The sequence below is a fragment of the Emydura macquarii genome, unplaced genomic scaffold (assembly GCF_026122565.2).
Source record: "Emydura macquarii macquarii isolate MOO-44397 ecotype Brisbane River unplaced genomic scaffold, CSIRO-AGI_Emac_v2 contig_2694, whole genome shotgun sequence".
NCBI classification, from domain to species: domain Eukaryota; kingdom Metazoa; phylum Chordata; order Testudines; family Chelidae; genus Emydura; species Emydura macquarii.
Window position 1 is genome coordinate 444,435 of NW_027132831.1, and position 6,676 is coordinate 451,110.

The following is a 6,676-nucleotide window of genomic DNA, read 5'->3' on the forward strand; positions in this document are numbered from 1 at the left end:
AGGATCAGTCAGTGCCTGCAGGTGGCAGGAGCAACAGCGGTCAGCGTCAGCAGATAGCGGGTGCCTGCAGATGGTGGGAGCCATGAGCGGTCAGTGCCTGCAGATGGCGGGAGCCAGCAACGGGTACTCGGGGAGTCCCGGAGTCGGAAGGAGACAGCAGCGGAAGAGGCCTGGTCAAGCCTGTGTCCAAAGGAAACTGGCTGAGACCCAACCGAGAGATGGACATTGCAACTATGATGATCAGTACAGGGGAAAGCAAGAAGGGAGAAGCGAAGGACAAGGCCCCGTACTCTGGGGTGGGTTTGGCTCATTGAGTTCATGAATTCTGTTTGTCAAACCAGTGCTATGTTACTTACTTCCTGTTATTAAAAGGTTTACTTTCTACACTCAGCCTCCAGCTCCATTCCCTGGGAGAAACTGCAGGTAGGTGCTGACTGATGGGCTGGCATGATGTTCTGGTTCTGCACCAGCTGCCCTGCCACTGTGACAGGGAGTGTGACACTTCCTCCCACCTCCAGAGGGTATCCCTGCCACAGGTATCCCTTCCATCACCTCCCAAATGCCCACTCCCAATACACACACACACACCCAGCACCCCAGATACCCCTCCCAGTACACGCACCTCGCTCCAGCACCCCCCAAATAGCCCCTCCCAGTACACGCACACTGCTCCAGCACCCCCCAAATAGCCCCTCTCAGTACACACACACACTTCCAGCACCCCACCAAATAACTCCTTCCAGTACACACACTCCTTTCCAGCAGTCCCACACTTACCCCTTCCCAGTATTTCCCCACTTATCCCTTCCCAGTACACACTCACACACCTCCAACACCCCCAAATACCTCCTCTAGCACCCCCCAAATGTACTACCACTCCCCCTCCTCCCTGCAGTGTCCTCTATTGGGGAACTAGAAATATGGTGACCCTAGGGGTTGCTCTGTTCTCATGGCCTTGGTTTCTGGAGCTGGGGGCAAGTCCTCTCTGTCAGCAGTAGCCACCTGCCCCCAGCACCTGGGCTGGGCATCAGGCTCACACAGGCGAGCTTAGAGTTTGGGCTGTGTGACTGCAAGCCCAGCAGCCATGGGGCTGGAGCAGGGCAGCCCAGGGCAGCAAGGGACAGTTCTGCTCTGTGTGCAGGGAGTGTGGGGAGAATGACCCAACTGCACTGGCAGGCTCCTGGATGGTAAGTGGGGTGTGACCAGGCTTCTGAGAGCCTGGGGGGATGAGTAATGCAGGAAGAGCCTCAGGGAGCATCTGAAGGCATCCAGGGTCCATGGGCAGGAGCCATCTCCAGGGGGTGTCGCTGGTTGATACCAGGCTCCTTCGGGACGGAGGCTAGAGTGTGTCAGGGGTGCAATTCGGAGCTGTGTCACCTGCCCTGCTTGGGGAGTGCCTGGCCATGCAGTGGTGTCCCGGCTCAGGGAGCAGGACAGGGGAGGCTGCTGGGCAGCAAACCAGCACTCCGGCTCCCACAGCACGGAGAGCCAGGGGCCCACACAGGCTGAGTGGCTCCCACCAGCTTCCGATCTGCTGGCTCCTTACAGAGGGCAATGGTTTTCAAACTGTCGGGCACATCCCCCTAGGGAGGTGTGCTCCACAGTTTTGTGCTAAATGGAAGCTAGAAATCTGGGGGGGACATGTGACCCCACACGTTGCCTCTAGGGGCACAAATATGCTTGCTCACCCAGGTTCGATTGCATGATCTATCATCTATTTTATTTTAGGAAAATTTGATGCTGCGGAGAGTGTCAATTGACAGCTCTGGAGATTTATGTCTTCTGTTCACTCTCCAAATGAGTACAGTGCAGGCAGTGAGACTGTAACCTTCATCCCCCCTCCTCACACACCACCTCCTACTAATGTTCCTGAACCCTAACATGGAAGTTTATTTTCCAAAGGTCATTTAGTTTATGGTGTCTCTGCTGAGATAAGAGAACTCATTTGTGCCAGGTGCAATGATGAGGGGGTTTGTTGTTTTTGTTTTTAATGTGGCCATGTGGCCAATTAGGAACTGGTCTGAGAGGCCCAACATATTTCATACCACTCTCCCAATGGCTTGTTAGATGACAACATCTAATCACTATCAATCAACATACAGATTGGAACCAGTAACCTACAGGCAAAAGACACTGCATCCTGTTTCCTAATCTAATCCCATTCCCCTCATACTGGTTTTGAACAGTTTCCTGAAACTGATCACCTATTTCAGGTAAGGGGTAATGTTCATGGGTTTCAGGTCTCATTCTAATTACCAGCTGACAAGCATCCATTTTACAAAAAAATCACTACCACAGCCAGCCCCTTGGTTGGCAGTCTCAGTGGAGAGGTCACTGCCTGAAAGAGATACAAATAATTCCCCTATCAGCCTTTGAGTGCTCCATCTGGGGCAGAGATAAGGCACCTCATCAGTATTGTGTGTGGGAATGATAGTGAGAGTACACAAGTAGCTTGCACTGTCTCTTTACTGCATTTATTCTTGTAAAGTATTGGGGGATTTCAGTTGCCAATGAATTTCAGTCTGATATTTTTCTTAAGAAGGAAATTTACTCTAAAAATGTTGGTTTAGAAGTTTGTTTCTCACATATAGGGATCAGCATAGACATGGAATAATATTTTGGTAGCATACTAGATTGGAGTTCTCCTCTCTGCCCCTTGATGACTATCAGTAAGATGCAAATGCTGAGGATGCTGACATTCATTTTTAGACTAGTGAAGGAGAAATGCATTCCTGAAGTCTTAAAATTCCACCTACTCTATAAGCATGGAGTGTCTTCTTTACAAGAATGTAATGCTATTAAGTGGAATTTGCTTTGCAGGAAATCCTCAGACAGATGGAATTTTTAAGATCCACACCTGTAACTGATAGTAAATGGAAAGAAATTGGGCAAAGGAAATTTCAGGTTGGATATCAGAAAAGATTTAGTAACGATGGGATCTATTTTGACAGGGAAGTGTAGTGGAGAGTCTTATGATTTGTGAGGGCCAAAACTATAACTGGGGTCAAAAAAGAATTAAATATGTTCATGGAGGATATGTCCATTAATGGCCACTAGCCAAGATGGTCAGGGATGCAACCCTATGCTCTGGGTGTCCCTAAATCTCTGACTGCCAGAAGCTGGGACTGGAGAACAGCGTATAATCACTTGATAATTGCCCTGTTCTGTTCATTCCCTCTGAAGTGTCTGGCACTTGTCCATTAGTCTGATCCAGTATGTTCATTCTTATGTTCTTATGATTCATTTAAACCAAAAATGGACAAAGCACTGGAGAATATACTGAATGATCTTTCATTGGCTGAGATAGATAGAATGCACAAGATACATAATAGGTATTTCCATCTTTAAATTTCTATAAGGAGAAACTTCATACTCTTTTCTTTATCTTCCAGGTAATTCTGCTCCCTCTCTTTAGACATTTCTAATCAGTAAAAGGTGAGAGGGTGAAGTGGAGACCGTGACAACAGCAAAGTTTCCAAGAAAAATCTAAATGTTAGAACACCAATTGTACTGTTATCTTCAGTTCAGATTTAAAGAAGATTTGCTGTGATCCTAGTTGGATTGCATGAAGGAGGACAATGGCTCAGGAGAACCGTGGGAGTCTTTCACTTTTAAATCATCTATTCTAACTCTGACTCAGTTCATGAAGGAACAGCTGGCTCATGGAGATCAGGGAGTGGGTGTGGAACCTTTCACCTTTAAGACACTGCCATCCATCTGACCCTATGTTGTGGAGGCTCAGGGTGATCAGTGAATTAGCTGTAGAGCCTTTCAAATGTAGGGCATTTGTTTTAATTCAGCATCAAACTGGGCTGTGGGAGTGGGCCAGGGAACCTGTCACCTCTAAATTACTGATTCCAGTCTGGTTGCAAGGGAAATTAATACCTCATTGGGATTTAGGATTGGGATGTAGACATTTCACTTCCAGGGCATTGGTTCCACTCCAATTCCATGCTGCTAGATACTTTAAATTGTTCCTGTCTAATGGTTGTTCATATCCTTCTGAAATAATCTGGGGGGAAGAGAATGATTGTTATTAGTGTTTGTAATGTGGACAGTTAGCCATTAGAGGCTGGACTATCAAAACTGGCATTCTTGTTGGCAGTCTGATTGGAGAGGCCAAGGACTGAAATGGCCCAGTGACTGAATTACCCTCTCATTTCTATAAGCATATCGACAGGGATGGTGTATGTCTGTGTAGTTTGCATTGTCACTGCTTGTGCTGTAGCTGTTCTGAGATCAATGCATAGCTTGAGTTGGCAGGGCTGTCAAGCCAGTACCTTTCACCAGAGCTAAAAATACTTACTTAAAAAAAAAGTATTTAAACAATGCTGTGTTTTCTTTGTGATGTGAAGAGAGAGAGAGAGAGAGAGAGAAGTTTTCTCCCAGCAGAAATGTTTGTTGAACCAAACAGGAAGAGGAGCAGAGGAGTGGAACAGGGTGGGGGGCACCATATCCTGAGATCTGAACTTTAAACCCTGCAAACACCTCCTTCAACCAGTCTGACTGGAAGAGCGCAGGAAGTAGATTTAAAGGGGGAAATCAATAACAATAGCAGCAGCAGCTTCTCAAAAGCAGGCTTAGACTATGAACCTCTCATCTCTCCCATCATTCTTCCTAAAGTCAGGAGGTGGAAGAAATGAGATAGGAAGAAGGGAAGCATGTTGTCTATTAACAGAAACAGGAATCTTGAACATGTTCCCCATAAAAAATGTAACGATAGGTATCACCTCACAGACCCTTAACCCTGATTAAATAGGGAACTGAACCTTAGGATTCATCTGCTCTTTCTACCACCTTCCAATAGGGAACTGGGTGTACAATAGAGTTCCTGGTGTCTTCTCAGAAGAAACACCCCTCAGATTCAACTCACCAGCTCTTGCACTAATGTTAATAAGGAATAGCACCTGGGGTCTGCACTGGTGCAGTTATATCAATGTCTGTAACTGGAGCAAATCTTCAATGCAGATAAGGCTTCACTGGTTCTCAGTGAACAAGAATCATTATAAAAAACACTTTAACTGACACTAATTTTTCCTTTGCTGCGAGTTTTATTAAAAAGACAAAGCAATGATGGACTAGAGAACCAACAACTCTCTTTCTTACTTCCCACAGGCAGGCTGTACAGTGAAAGGCTAAGGCACAATGGCTGGGGAAGGTGCAGGGAACACTGCCACCTTCTGTGCTGTTTCTCTTCCGTGGATAAATCAACTATCTCAGTCTCCAGAGTTGTCAAACCATCGCCTTTTAGCACCACTAAAATCTACCCAAAAGAAAATCATAGGCACACAACAAAACTGTTAATAGGGAAAAAGTTGATTCTGCTCCGAGTGATTGGTTGTGATCATATCAGCATGTATATCTCTCCAGAGCCACCTGCAGCATGTCATTGGCTAGGATATGGACTCTGTCTCAACATCAGGTGATATGTAATTTCCTATTGTAGTTTAACCACCACCCACTTTTATTAAATAGCTCAGCAAATATCCTGTACATAGTTGCATAACCAGATAACATAATATGAACTCTAATGGAAGGTTTTACAGTGGCAGCTGAGGTGATTTCTGTAGCTGGAATAGGTGTGGGCGCTGCAGATCAGGATTGAGGTGCACTCACTGAGCTAGGTGTGTAACATAAGACTTGAATGGCAGGCAGTGCTGCTAGTTAGTAATCAGAAATGAGATGCATTGGTAGTGCTTTGTGAAAGCCCTAAGAACTGAAATAGCTGGATTGAGATGAAGGGTTTTGGCAGGTCATGGTTGAGGGGAATTGACATAGCTGTGTGGGGAGCCCAGGACTGGAATAGCAGTGGGGCTGCAGAGTAGGACTGAGGTGAAGAGGCCAGGTCTATATGTGAAGAAAGCTTGCACTGCCTCTGACTATATGGCCAGCTTACCCAGTGCTCTCAATCTTTGTCTACCTCTCCGAGTCATTAATTCGCCCACAAAGGGGAAAAAAAACCATAGAATAAATATTTGGAAAAATCTCTGCATATTGTCCCTCAGGATCTGTTCTACCTGAGAAAGGTTCCCTGATGTCTGGAGCCTTTAGCCTCTTGGGTTTTCTTATACAGATTCGTTATTCTGTGCATCAGTTCTTTTTGAAAAAACACAGCAGTAGTGTGTGACTTTTCGAGTTTTCTTGTTCCCCAGTTTTTCTTTTTCATTCTTTCTCTATGCCTCTGTTCCTCTGTGTTTGTGTCTGCCTCTCTTTCTTGCTCTCTATGTTCTGAGGTCCCCGCCCTAGGGACTCTCTCTGGCCTTTGCTGTCAAAGCTGCAGGGGGTATGTGTATGTGGAGGAGCCAGGCAGACTTGTTTTACGAGTGTGTGTGTGTACCAGTCAGCCGGTATGTTAGAAATACTATCACATGATCTCTCTGGGGAGACAGCTGAGAAGACTTTGAGGAGCAAAGAAGGGAAGTTGGGCAGGTCCAGGGTAAGAAAATCACTGGGGAGGAACTAGTCCCAGGAAACGCAACATAGCCATCAGCACTGTTGTGAGACGCCTAGGATAAACTGGAAAGAAGCAGCAGATTGGAACTTCAGGAAAAGAAGTAGAAGGGGTGTAACTCAGGTAGGCAAGAGAAAACTCTGCTGGAAGATTATAGATGATGTATATTTAAATATTTGAAAGAAATTTTACTCATATGTCACCTACTTTATGATGTGGCTCTTT